The sequence below is a fragment of the Mustela nigripes genome, chromosome 3 (genome assembly GCF_022355385.1).
Source record: "Mustela nigripes isolate SB6536 chromosome 3, MUSNIG.SB6536, whole genome shotgun sequence".
Classification (NCBI taxonomy): domain Eukaryota; kingdom Metazoa; phylum Chordata; class Mammalia; order Carnivora; family Mustelidae; genus Mustela; species Mustela nigripes.
The window spans coordinates 158,641,722-158,656,005 of record NC_081559.1 but is presented as its reverse complement, the minus strand read 5'-3'; positions in this window follow the sequence as shown (position 1 = coordinate 158,656,005).

Below are 14,284 nucleotides of genomic sequence, written 5' to 3'. Positions count from 1 at the left end.
CTTTGCTTAGAAAGCCTGCCTTCTGGCATCTCTTAATGATGGCTTAATTTGGGGGTATTTTTAATCCAGGAGATTAAACCAAGCCATCCATTAAGAAGTTAATCCATGCATTTGATTTCCATTAAGAGGGAGAAGAACAGATTTTTTTTTCTCGCTCTTTTTTTTTTTTGTCCTGATTTCCCCTTTTACTTAAACTTCCTCTCCTCTGCTCAGTGATGTCATTGTAGCTTTTAGTCTCTGGCCCCTGGGCGGTGGGTGTTAGTGGTGCTCTCTGGGCAGCCACTGCTGATTCATCCTGATGAATCATCAACCTGGGCCTCTGGGCTGGGAGAGAATGATGTCACTGTGTATCTTCCTCCTCCTCCCTAGCCTCCCCTCTAATACGCTGCATGTTTGAAACAGGCGGGTTCAGCTGAGGCTGCCCAAGGGCCTGGGAACTCATGAAGCTTCCCAAATGCAGGGTGATCCTGGGCAGGGAGCCCTGGGGTTCTCACCAGTGCGGGAATGAACTCCTTCACCCTGCTCAACACGAAGCCATTTATAGACTCAGACAGCTAGAAGGTGACTGACCTGACACCTCCGAGGCAGCCAGACATCCAGCAGTCAAGCTTCCCAGCCCTGCTCAGCCTCTCTGCTTTGAGGTCAATTATTATAAATTATCATTTTTGCAAGGATGCTCTTAGTTCAATGGTTGCATAATCAATGGCTGTTTCTCAGCAGTGATAACTCAGAGCCTCCAGACAACGGAAATCCCTGGTTTAATCTTTCTTTTTCTCCCTTTCCATTTCATTTTCTCTCTATTCTTCAACGTCTTCTCTACCTCGCTTCTTACTCAACACTTTCCAGCTGTGTATCGTTTGGCTCTGTTTCCACCCCAGATTTTTCTGTAACGTGCAGCTGGACTCCTTCCAGATCCCAGATGTGCTATTTATTTATGCTGAAGCATCTGGGCCTCAACGCAGTCTTGTCACGGCAATGTGGAAAATTTGCAAAAAATAAAAAAATAAAAAATTCAACTGCCAGCTAGTTGGTGGGCTGTACCATCCTGACGGACCCGGGAGGCATTGCAAAGGAGTTGGAGGTGAGACTGAAGCAAGGGGCATGAGTGGGGATGGCAATCCAGGCGAAGCCAGAAGCTCACACTCTCCCATGCTTGGCTTTTAGATGAGTCTAGTCACACTGGAAGATGAGGGTTTGATTCATTTCAAAGCACGATGGTGTTGTTGCAAAATCCAAAGAAGCCGTTCTCTTCCATAAGTGAACTGGAAGCATGGTGGCCTGGTGAAAGCAAATGGCTGTCACCCCTAAGTGATGGGGCTGTGAGCATCAGAGACGACAGCACTGGACTGGGAGTCAGAGTCCTGGTTCTGGTTTCAACTCTCTCCTGCTTCTTTTCATGACCCTAGGCAAGCCTTTTCACCTGGGATCCTATTCCCTCTTCCACAACATTTAAAGATTGGGTTAAATTGTGAGGTTTCAAGCTTTTTTAAAATTCAAATAAAATCTTAAGTGGAAGTCTTTTATGTATATGTGCTTAATCCTATGGCACAAGGAGGTGGTGATAACCGAATTCTGGGAAATAGCATAACTGGCAGCTTGTCCAGCATACACTGGGTCCCAAAGGGTCCAGAGACCCAGGGGGAGGGAGTCAGAGGTGTGCTTCTCCACCACTCAAGCATCCTCACTTCACCTTGAAAGTCACGTGACTTAGCCACATGGCTACCCTTCTCAGTGGCTCAGAGATTAAGCCCCTCCACTGACACTCTGTCTTCCTTGTTCTTTCCCTGACCCAATACAACTTCCTCCACCCCCTCTGCCCTTCTATTACCTCCTTCTCCTCAGCTTCCTGCTGGATGGCCAATCATTCAGCTCCATCGTCTCTGAAGAATAAGCATGGGACACAACCATTTATAACCACAGAAGCAAACCCTTGGCATATGTATCTGAATGGAACCTCTCTTAGCAGATTTTCTGTGTATTGTATCAAAGGGAGCTCTTCTCTCTCTTCTTCCACTTGGGTCTCATTACTGAAGGTCCCCTTTCTGCTCCTAACCCTAGCTTGTGTGGCAAGCCCCAGAAATGAAGAAAAGGATGAGTGTGATGTGTGTCCCTCAGTCTAACCATTTCTCAGACAACTTTATTGAAACTTAAGAGCTCCTTAAAGCACAGTTTGAGGACCACTGCATAAAATGTAATCAGAGGTGTGATTACATTTTGATTGGTGACTCCCAATCCTTGAGTCCTAAAAACTCAAAGAAAAATATTTTTCATTTGGGTTAGAATCCTAGGAAGTTTTTGGACTAGAGAGGGTTTTGGGAGACTCCCCCACTCTTTCTTATCTGCTGCTTTGAGGGAGGTCTGCACCCATCTAGCATCTTACTAGTTGGGAGAAATTCCACCTGAGGAACCGTTCATAGCTTCTAGCACCACACAGCTCTCCCCAGGTGAGCTCCATTGTGCTGTGTGAGATACTCTAGGCACATGGATGAAGGAACATTTCAGTATCAGAGAACATTCATTCATACAGTGACTTCTTATACATAGACCCAAGAGTCCAGCTGGCATAGAGATGAGAGCTGTGTCACTAAGGGAGGTCTCAGGTCATCTTGGGTCTGTGGACAAATAACTACTTTTCCTCTCATCCTCCATGAGTGGTAGAACACCATATTTGAAGCTCTTATACATTGTATTATTCTTTCCAAATATTTGCTGTCCTACTTAGTGATAGATGAAGATCTCCTGGCTACAGGGATGTTGAGCTTAGTCACTGATTTGTTTTGACCAATGAAATGTGAGGAGAAGTGATACATGCCACCTACAAGATAACACACAAAGTCTATGTGAAGTTCTGTCATCTCACTATTCTCTCTTCTAACAAAGGGCCATATATGAAAAGTCCAGTATCTCACACAAGGGCTGCTTCTTTAGCCTGGGTCTCAGAATGACAGGGATGTGAAGAGGCAACAGACCCAAGACAGACATGTAGTAGATACAGAGTATGAGCAAGAAATAGACCTTTGCTGTTGTAAGCCTCATTCTAGCTGAATTGTTTCTCATGGGTTAGGGGCCAGAGAGACCTGGATCTGCATTTCAGCTGTATAACCTAAGACAAATCACTAAACCTCTCAAAGCCCCCATTTTCTCATTCATGAAATGGGGATGATAATGGCACTTACCCACTGGGTTGCTGAAAGGATTAAATACAAAAATACAAGTAAATTGCTTATCATAGTACCAGATACTTAAAAAAAAACACTTGACACATGTTACCTATGATTATGAGAAAACATATTAGGGCACAGGAATAAAAATATGCGTGTATAGGAAAGAGATGAACAATTATGAAGTAGGATAATTGGTCATAAATCTTTTAACATTTAATTTTTAAAAATAATGCTCAATATTTATGACTCTGTGTAGGAAGAATAAAGGTACCCAAAGATGTCCAAATCTCAATTCCCAGAAACTGTCAATATGTCACCATATGTCAATATGTTGTACAGCAAAAGGGACTTGGTAAATGAGATTCAGTGAAGGATTTTATTTATTTATTTATTATTAAAAAGATTTTATTTATTTGACAGATAGAAATCACAAGTCAGCAGAGAGGCAGACAGAGTGGGGGTGGGGGGGAAGCAGGCTCCCTGCTGAGCAGAGAGCCCAATGAGGGCCTCGATCCCAGGACTCTGAGATCATGACCTGAGCTGAAGGCAGGGCCTTAACCCACTGAGCCACCCAGGCACCCCAAGTGAAGGATTTTAGAGGTGGAAATTTATCCCAAATAATCCAGGTAGGACTGATGCAATCACAAGAGGCTTTTTAAGTAAAAGAGGGAGGCTGAAGAGTCAGTGAGAGAAGAAAACGGGAGGAGGGGTTAAGAGGGATCCAATTTCTGGCTGGAAGAGCCAAGGAATGCAGACAGCCTCCAGAAGATGGAGAAGCCATTAGGACAAATTCTTCTCTACAGCCTCCGTTAGGAACACAGACTTGGATTTTAGTCCACTGTGACCATTTGGGCTTTTGACCCACAGAACTGTAAAAAAATAAATTTATGTTTTGGTAGGCCACTAAATGTGTGGTAATTTGTTACAGCATCAATAGGAAACGAATTCAGGCCCAATTCCTTTTTCTGTTGTTTTAGCATTGCTGCTTCTTGTTAACAGATAGTCTCATTTTCCTGAGTCCAAAATCGTAAAGATTTGGGTAGGATTTTTTTAGATCCCAATGCTTGCTGATTCATAAATTAGGCTTCTGACTGTGGCCATCCTTTCTTGCCAATACCATCCCCCCATCTCACAGGTTCTCACTCTATGAATCCCACATGCATAGTTTCAAATCATAAAAGGAATTTTCTATTATAACTTTAAAATGACATGTTATACTTTGTTCACTGTGTGTAGTTTTGGGGGGTGGTTTGTAATCTTTTCCAGTCACTACTAAAGGATAAAATTAAGGCCAGAAGGCCAGATCCTTAGATAAACCCGAATTATGCCAGTATGATTCTTAACATGACTTTTTCCAGAATTCTCGTTTAGCGGATGAATTCTTTCATCATCAAGAGAATGTCATATAAACTCTCTTGATGATGAAAGAATTCATTTACTAGAGTAATACATGAGGCATATGGTAGTAATTTTTTTTTTAACATCATTGGTTGCTGAAATCTTGTTTGATCCTAAACAGGGAGAATTGATTGTTGTTATTTGCTTTTAGATACTAATTTTTTTCTTAAATTCCAGTATAGTTAACATACAGTGTTATATTAGTTTCAGGTGTACAATGTAGTGATTCAACAATTCTCTACATTACTCAGTGATCATCAGGATAAGTGTCCTCCTTAATTCCCATCACCTATTTTGTCCCCCACCCACCTCCCCTCTGGGAACCATCTGTTTGTTCTCTGCAGTGAAGAGTCTGTTCCTTGGTTTGTCTCTTTATTTCGCTTGTTCATTTGTTTCTTAAATTCCACAGATAAGTAAAACCATATAGTATTTGTCTTTCTCTTATTTTGCATAGCAAAATACTCCTAGCTCCATCCACATTGTTGCAAGTGGCAAGAATCCACTATTTTTTATGGCTGAATAATATTCCATTGTCTATATACCACATCTTTCTCATCATTCATCCATCCATGGACACTTGGGTTGCTTCCATAGTGTGGCTATTGTAAATAATGCTGCAATAAACATAGGGATGCATGTATCCATTTGAATTAGTGTTTTCCTATCTTGGGGGTAAATATCCAATAGTGTGATTACTAGATCAGAGGGCAGTGCTATTGTTAATTTTTTAGGAACCTCCCTTCTGTTTCCCTTTTTATTAGTTTCAGTGATGGCAGACAAAAGACAGGAAGAATGTTTGTCATCCTTTTCCCACAGGCACTTTTCAAAAATTTCAGCTCAGCCCTCTACAGTGGGTGGGCTGTGCAGGTAGGTCAGGGGTCTCCCTCATGCTTGCAAACATTCTGCAAGAAGCGTGCTCAGTGTGCTGTCATTTGTAGGACAATCTCTGCTTCAGGGGTTCTTGGCTCATTCACCACTCCTGCCTGTGGTGGGAGAATGAGTCACGTGGGAAGTGTAAATTTCCTGATCCCTCCAACTACAGTTCATAGGTCTAGCCACAACATGGTAAATATTCTATTTCTGTTCTAAGTAAAACAATAATTCTGTGCTCAGTCTGCTACTTTTTTTCTTTCTTTCTTTCTTCTCATTGGCTCTCCATTCACAGAGTCCAGGCTGGGGGCAGACAATTTTCCAGAAATCTCTTCAACCACAACATGCTGACTAGCTTTAGTTATTTTCTACTATTAAAATAGGGTTGCAGTATGAAAGAGTTATCCTCTATAAATCCCAGTGCCAGAAAATAAGCCTTTGAGGTTTCTTGATATCTGGCCTTGTACTTCTAGGTGTCCCTCTATCACTTTAGAAGTCATAGCTGTGAGCCTCCCCACCTCCCATCTCCAAACTCCCCTTCTGTCTGATAGCTGGTCCTAGAAAGGGTGGTCTGTTTGCTCTCCAGTGACCAGCATCTCCCTCTCGGAGTGTGTGTAGAATCTAATTCATAGAGTATACTCATTCTCCTCATGTTAGATTTTTGCTATTACATTTCAGCCTGGATCCTGCAGTGGAATTCTTCCTGCCACATAATGGACTTTCGTTCACTATTTTTGTCTAAATAGGGTTATACCCATTTTAAGCTAGATATTATATGAATTAGTATCGGAATCATACCCGCAACCAGATGGAGTTGGCTTTTCCTGGGGAAGACAAAGTGTTAGGTTTTCTTGTTTTAGTTATGAAAATGCCAGCTTGAGCAATGAACTGGCTGGTGTCCTAATTGTCTTAATGTGTGAATCAGAGAGGCCATATGGCCCACCTGATCAATTGTGTAGCGATGAAGAAGGGGAGGAAAAAAAGGATCCAGAGGGGCATAGTTAGTCACTCAAGTCTGCCATTTATGTCAGAAGTGTGTTAGTTGCCCGGTGAAGATTTGTAGATGCAGCTGCCAGGGGAAGTGAACAGCACGGATGTGTCTCTGAGATGGACTTGCAAAGCCTTCATGTTGTAGGAAGATGAAAATATTTTGGGAGTCTAAATTACATGTGTTAAGAAATCAGAGGGAGCATGGGGTTCTATGCATGAAAAAATAAAGCCAATTAAAAATAATGATCATCCTCTTGGAAGCTCAAAATGCAAAAAAAAAAAAAAAACAAACAAACAAACAAAAAAAAAACTTGCTGGACAAGAATCCAAGCCCTCACTTGTGTCCGTCTTGAGTAGCAGCTGTCCCCTAGTTGCCATCAATTCCTAGTCTGCCTTACTGGCGCAGGGTAGAGTCTGACCTTCGATCATGTGACCGTTCTTTATTTTCAAAGATTTCTCTTGAGTGACAGCCATGAAAATCTCTCTTCTTTGGAGAGATTCAAATAATTTCCAGATATTCATTCATGATTTCATCTAAAAACTTAGTTTAAAGAAGTAAGGATATAGAGTAGGGTTTCAAAAGTGGAGTCTATAAGCAGAATTATTTTGTTTGGTTCTCACAGGATCTTTAAGAAATTTCACACACACACAAATTGCAGATTTCTCCATGGCTACAATCAGCTGGAGTTAAGTGGCAACTGCTAGGCTGTGAAGGGTGTAATACACTCTTTAGTTCCCTAGGGGCCTGCTTCATCCTCTTATACCACCTTGCTGGTCCTACACTTGAACCCTGATACCTGAATAACCACCTCTCACACAATGGGGAAAATGAGGTACAAAGTCACTCTGAGAAGCAAACACAGCTTACATCCCCAACGACTCAGCTTTGTGTGTGAATGGGAGAGGACACAAAGTGGGCAGAATAGTTTTTAAAAGCATCTGGAATGGTTTCTCTAAACACACCGATGTGTTGCGGGAGCAAAGGAAGGAAAGTGATGGAGTTGGAGACATCAGTGACGAAAGGGAAGGGGAGGGCATGGCTCTCGGGAAGGCTTTATGCCTGCTTGGTAGCCAGAGACATTGTGAAATTCACTAGCCCATTTCTCCGTGATGCCATGACCCACAGATGACACCCAGGCTCCAAGCGCAATGTCAGCTGGAGAAGGCCCCATGTGCAGGGGCTAACTTCTGGAGATATGTCCACTTTCTCCTCTAAATTTTACAAACTCTATTTCCTTGAATGAAGTCACTATCGCTTTGGACCCGAACCACGGCAGAACTGCTTTTACTAAGTGGCTTTCTGTCCTGCTTGCCAGTCTACGAGACTGGTGCTTCAGGACATGCCCGTGGTGCTGGACTCAGCATCAGCATGGTCCTGGGGCTTTCACTCCTAATATTGGGTTTCTGGATTCAGTATTGGGAATACACGTGTTTTCTCTGAGAACCTGATTATTTTGTTTTGTTGCTGTTTTGTGTGTGTGTGTTTAAACATTGCAAACATCATAAAGGTTATACCACATCTGATTTCTCTCTTTGCACTGGTGGGTTAAAGGCCACAATCAAATCCATGGCCAGCCTCCATCAAGTACAGGGGACATAGTGGGAAGGGACACATTTGGATACTTCATTCTGTTTTTTTTTTTTTCCTTAATTTCCTAGACTTTAATTTTCCTTTGTTCTTTTTCTTGACTATTAATTTTTAAGTGCTTTTTAAAGTGTCTTATTGCTATCAGATATTACACAAATACAGAATGAATAACCAAAGTGGGCATTCCAGAAGGCAAGGAGTATCTTTGGTTAAACTAGCTCAGGTAAAAGGAAATGCTTATGGGTACTAGTTGATTGCAACATATAGTTGAACATTTTAACCACACAACGCCTGCCCATTAATTTAAAATTCAATTTAATTCTATCTTTGTTCATTTTCCCCAAGTCTTTGATGTAAATTCCTAGTTTCATCAAGATTTAGGACTTGTTTGATAAAATAGGGAGGGTAGGTCTTCTAATTGGTGTCTCTCACTATAGTTACTGGTGTCTGAGATGTGCTGGGTGATATGAGAGGATCCTCTGTCCTACCCCACCCCAGGGACCCTACCTCCAGGCAGGCTCTGGTCATCCTCCGTAAAGATCCTGGCCTTCTTCAATCTCAGAACCTAGTGTAAACCATGCAGAATCTTAGTTTATATGAAGTAGAGGGAATTCCAATTTCTGTTTTTCATGTTACCCTTTGTCAATGACTATTTTCTGGGATATGTCAAGATTTGAATCCAAGTCCTGTTGGGATATTTTCCTTCCAGTTTATCTCCAAAGTGAAAATCTACCAACCTCACTTCCTTTTCTAGAACACTTCTATACTATTAATGTGTTGTTGGAAAAGAAGGAGTATGGATATTAAGTGTGTCTGTATGTCTACATAGGAGAGGGGATAATGAAGATTTTTAAAATTATGGGTGTGATATGAACAAAACATTCCTGAGTGCACAAAAAGAGAGAGACCTTGCATCCTGCTGTTCTCTGCACTGGACAGCATGGGCCGGTGTTGATTGAGGACAACTTGTTTGGGTTTGGAAATTGAGGGTGGTTTGTTACAGGAATGGCTGTGGGGTGATTCCAGGAGAAGGCACTGTGCAGCTTACATACAAGGCATATAAGGCAAGTTTGGCATTTGCAACTCATGGAGCTTCTTTTCTGGTTGAAGACAAAGGCTTGCCTATGTAGCCCAACTAGGGAAAAGTTCAAGAGTGTGATAAATTACTACCTCACATATTAAAACTAAAGACTGCAATAAATGCACTCACAGTTCTAAATTCAACCCATAACCAATTAATGACAGACTTTCTTGGAGAGCACTTAGTTTTGCTTTAGGTACCCTCCTTAAATTGTAGTGAAAATGCTCATATTTGGTGATTGGGAGTTTCATGGATTTCATAATTTACATAATTACAACCATGTCTTACGGCCCTTCTTTTCATACCTTCTGTTATGTTCTAAAACTATCAATGCAACTTATTTTCTAAGGAGTTTTAAAATACTGTCTCTTAAGTTTCTCCAGCTTCGGAGCTGCATGGCGAAACCCATTAGATCCTGGGTCTGGACTAGTTAATACTACTGAAGTGAGTATGACTATTCATGGTTCCAGCAACTTATAAAGTTCAGATAACTTAACATGGCAATTCAAGTGACTTGGTAACTTAGCATTTAAAATTCCCGTTTCTTAGGTAAATACTTAATCATGCAGGACATTCCCTGTTGGTTTTCTCATCTTTCCAGGGCTAAGACTTCTCCATCCTCTCATTGATGGAGGAAGGTCTGGTGTGAATCTTATCTTCATGCTGAGGCTTAGCTGGACCTGCCTGTTCTTTGAAATCTGCCTCTACTACCATTGCGTCCGCTAAGGAAGTGTGCCCCTTATGGTCTCTAGTCACCGAGTCCTTCACTCTGCACCTTCTTTGCCAACAATACAAGCCCATTCAAATTCCCCAAATGCTCTTAACTAACCTCCACACCTCTGTCTACTAAACATGGGGAAATGTATGGCTGCTCTTGCACTTTATCCTGGGGCTGTGAGAGATTGAGAGTAGGGTGGCTGGAGGATAGGACAGGCCATTTCAGAAATGCCTTTGGCAACATTTAACCTTGGGAAGATAAAAAAAAAAACCTGTGGGGCACTTGGGTGGCTCAGTAGGTTAAGCTTCTGCCTTCAGTTTAGGCCATGACCCTGGGGTCCTGGGATTGAGCTCCACATGGGGTTTGCTGCTCAGCAGGGAGCATGCTTCTCTCTCTCCCTTTACCCCTCCCATGCTCATGCTCTCTCTCTTGAATATATAAATAAGATCTTTAAAAAAGGGGGGGGGCAGGGAAACCTTGTATATAATAAAGTCAGGAGGCCAGAAAGGGAGCTCTTATGCCCTACCACTTGTTGACAATTGCAACCATAACAGTAAGAATCATACCTTGCTTTAGAGGTTTTATCACCCCAGCAGGAGGAAGAAGGTTTTCTTCTTGCCCAGCAACTACCCAGCCAATGAGAAACACCTACAACTCAGCCAGTGAAAAGCCACCATACTTCAAACTCTCAGTTTACTTCAATGGACTTTTGTTTGTAATAGCCCTTCCCAATTCCCCCTTTCCTATATGGAAGATCCTTCCTCTCCTTTGTTCTCTGAACTTGCCTATAGTTTTGCTACAGCTTGCATGTTCTGATTTACAATTCTTTGTTATTCCTGAATAAATCCTTTTTTTCCTTGTAAAATATTTTTAAAGTTAACACTCTGTACATACTTTTCTACTCTCTTGGCTGCCCTGTGATGAAAGAATCCCTCAAAGGATTTCTTGTCTGGGTTTCAGTTTTCAATTTGGGAGCTAGTTCTCCCCACTCTCAGATGTCTGTCTTTTCCAGGAGGATGGTCTCTACCAACTTCCCAAGAGTTTTGACGCTTGGAGGGGTAATTGTGTGAATCCTTTTCTTGAGAGATCCTGCACTGGCTATATACTCTCTAAATATTCTCCAAGATCCTTAAACCCAGCTCAGAAAACATTCTTATTGCTTGTGTGGTGGAGAAATGGCTTATACATCATCATATGTTTTTCCTCCTTATGTTTTATGTTATAAACTCTATGCACTTAGTGCTCCAGGATTTGCCTTTGAAGAGCTAATTTTTTCCTCTTTCTTTAAAACCATTGTATCTTCCCCTCTCAAGAGACTATTTTGAAATTCAAAGTGAAGAATTTGACTTGCTGAATTCAGCTCTTGCTAGGTTCTTCAGTACTTTTCTCTCTCTAGGATAAAAGCCTTAGCCTAAAGATCTAATTTTAATGGTGGAAATGTTGTAGGGTAAAAATAAATGCCAAGAAGTAAGAATACATCTGTCAATATTTTAAAATATTTTACAGCTACTTATATGATATGAACTAAATGACTTAGGTGGTCTAGTAAAAAATTTTCCTCTTTGGGGAGGAATCGGAAAGAATCTAGGCACATGTGTAAAGATATTAACTTTAAATGGTTTTCAAAATTTACCATAAGAGGCAGATTTTTCTCTCCTTCTTGGCTTTGAAAATATTCCTTATGTCACCCTCTTCTTTTTCATGATCCTCCATAACCTGGGAGGGTTAGCTGGCAAAATTCCATACAGTAAGCAAGACTTACTGCCATTTAAGAGCCTTGCACTATCTCCTTGGGGAAAGACAAAACTCTGTGGCTAAAAATGTCAAGTCTGGGATCTTAAAGTTCTACCAGAGAAACTGTGGGGAATGTTAGTTAGTCTCTTAGTGGGAAATAGGTTGGATCACTGGAATGTCTTTTTCCCAGCTTGTTAATGTCTATGATTCAAGGAAGACAAACCTTAAAAAGAACGCAGAAAGTATAATTTTTAGAGAACAGAGGTGAACACTAGTTACTTTAATATGTTAAAAAACATTTTTATGAATTTTTCATAAACACTGCAACTGATGACATAATCATCACATTCAAAAGAATCAATGCTTATATTATCATGGATTTAAGTCCCTAATTGGGAAGAGGCCAAAATTCCCAGATTTCCCAGATTTCAGTTCATGATAGTAAACTTGTATTTCTTTCAAAATATTCACAGAATGCAGTGCGAATGGAGATGTTTTATTCCCAACATGGACAGTTGAAATGAAACTCCTTTCTTTGAGTATTAGCACACCAGTATACACTCCACTGAAAAAGGATTCTTGACTGACATATGTATTATGTTTACATCTGTAAGAATGTGTATGTATATGCATGTGTATCTAAAACTTTATATATACACACAATTTTTCAACATTGAAAGGTATTTTTACCCACTAGAAAGAGTTTGATATTTCAATCTCTCGAATGATAATTTTACATCATGGACTAGTGTTTAAGAGTGTGGGTGCTGGACTTTGATTGTCCAGCTAAAATCATTAATTAGTTGTGTGACCTTGGGCAAGATACTGAAGATTTTCATATAGCAATAACCTCATCTCTAAGATGGCAGCCATAACTGCATCTGCCCCATGAAGTGGTTGTGGGGATTAAGTAAATTAGAACATGGCACTGTATAAAGTACAAAATAAATGTGAACTTTCAGTAATATTACTGGTATATGCAAGGCCCGTGCGAGCAGCTGTGGGGGTTAAAAGAGACAGTCCTTACCCTTATATGGCTTACTGTCTAGTGGGGAACTCAAGCTATGGTCTTATATAAAGTTAAATATTCATACCTGAGACGAAAATCAACTGTTCAGTTTAGCTGCATGGACCAACCTCTTAAATATAGAAGCCATAAGGGCTGGTGACCTGGACCAGAGGAATATCTTTATAGAAAATGTTAGACTTAGTCTCACATTTGTTTCCCTTCACCTGATGTTTATCTCTCTGACATGATGAAAATAGGCTCAAGGCACATTGTATAATATGCACCCTTTGCAGGGGCCCCGCCTACGTCAATCTTGCAGTGGTTTAACCGTGGGCCGGGCAAGCAGTCCATGACGCAGCTGTTGATGCTGGATTAAGGGTCTTAACAGAGGCTGGTTGAGCTGAGAGTGCTCTGAGAAGCAGGCCAGCACACCAATTTCTGTTTGCAGAGGAACAGTGACTACTTCAGCGGATTTTTAAGTTTTTTGTTTTTTTTTTTTCCTGAGATTTACAGACAATTCCAGACTGTGGTTATCCAGTTTAAGAGGTCATTCTGTACAAGGACGAGCATGAAACTGCATGTCTAACTGCCAGATAAATATTACAGTTAATAACTTCTCTGTGAGATAAAAGACAGGACTGCTCTCTGTGGTCTGGGATGTTCAAGGAAGGCCTAGGGAAGAAGTGGTTATGAAAGGGCCTTCAACAAAAATTTAAGGTAATCTTTGGATTAATCCCCTTTCAATCAAATATTAATTCCCCTAATTTAATTTTTTATAAGGAGGAATGCATTTATTTATTTAATTATTTTTAATTTTAAGTAGGTCCCAAGCCCAATGTGGGGCCTAAGATCAAAAGTCATATGCTCTATCAACTGAGCCAACAAGGCACACCATCCCCTAACTTAATTTTTAAAATTTATCACTCTAGATTTCCCCCTACATCCTGTCCCTGACTGGTGCTCATTTTGAAAGATAATTCTGTGTCTAAGTTATGAGTTTAACAAGTTTTCATAGGTTCATTTGAGTATATAACCTTCACCTGTTAAATTGCTTCTGTGGGGAAAATAGGTATTCTGAATTTCAGATAATCAATTTACAAACTCAAAGTAGAGTTTTTTAAAACTCTACTTTGTTGGTTCTTTCACTCAGCAATTAAGGAGGAGTGCTTTTCATTAGTATCAGACACTGGTTGGCCCATATGAACAAAAGATACCTACTCTGACATTCTGGAGAGGAGATCCAGTTAAACAATACACAGAATTAAGAATTGGAAGGCAGTAAGTGCTAAGGGATAATGAAAAAGTAGCACAGGGTAAGAGAGATGAGATGGGTGGTAATTTTAAATAGGATGGTCACTGTGAGGGTTACACTTAAGCAAAGTATGAAGGGAGCCAGCCAAGATGACCAACCCCAAGTGGGGCTAGAGTATTTAGGGCAGAAGGAAGAGCCAGTGCAAAGGCCCGGAAGCAGGAGCTTACCTAGTGAGTCTGAAGAATAGCTAAGAGACCAGTATAGTTGGAAGAGGGGGGGAGAGACTAGATGATGAGGTCAGAGAAGTAAGTGGCAGGAGGAAACTTGCTAGATCATAGAAAGCCTCGCAGGACTGTAGAAGTTTTGAGAAAGTCAGTGGTCACTTGCACTGGGCGGGCTTAAAGCTAGGCCTGCGGGTATCAAAATAATTTCTCTTTTCCCCAGTGTCCTATACTTCAACTTTAATGCAGATACAAATAA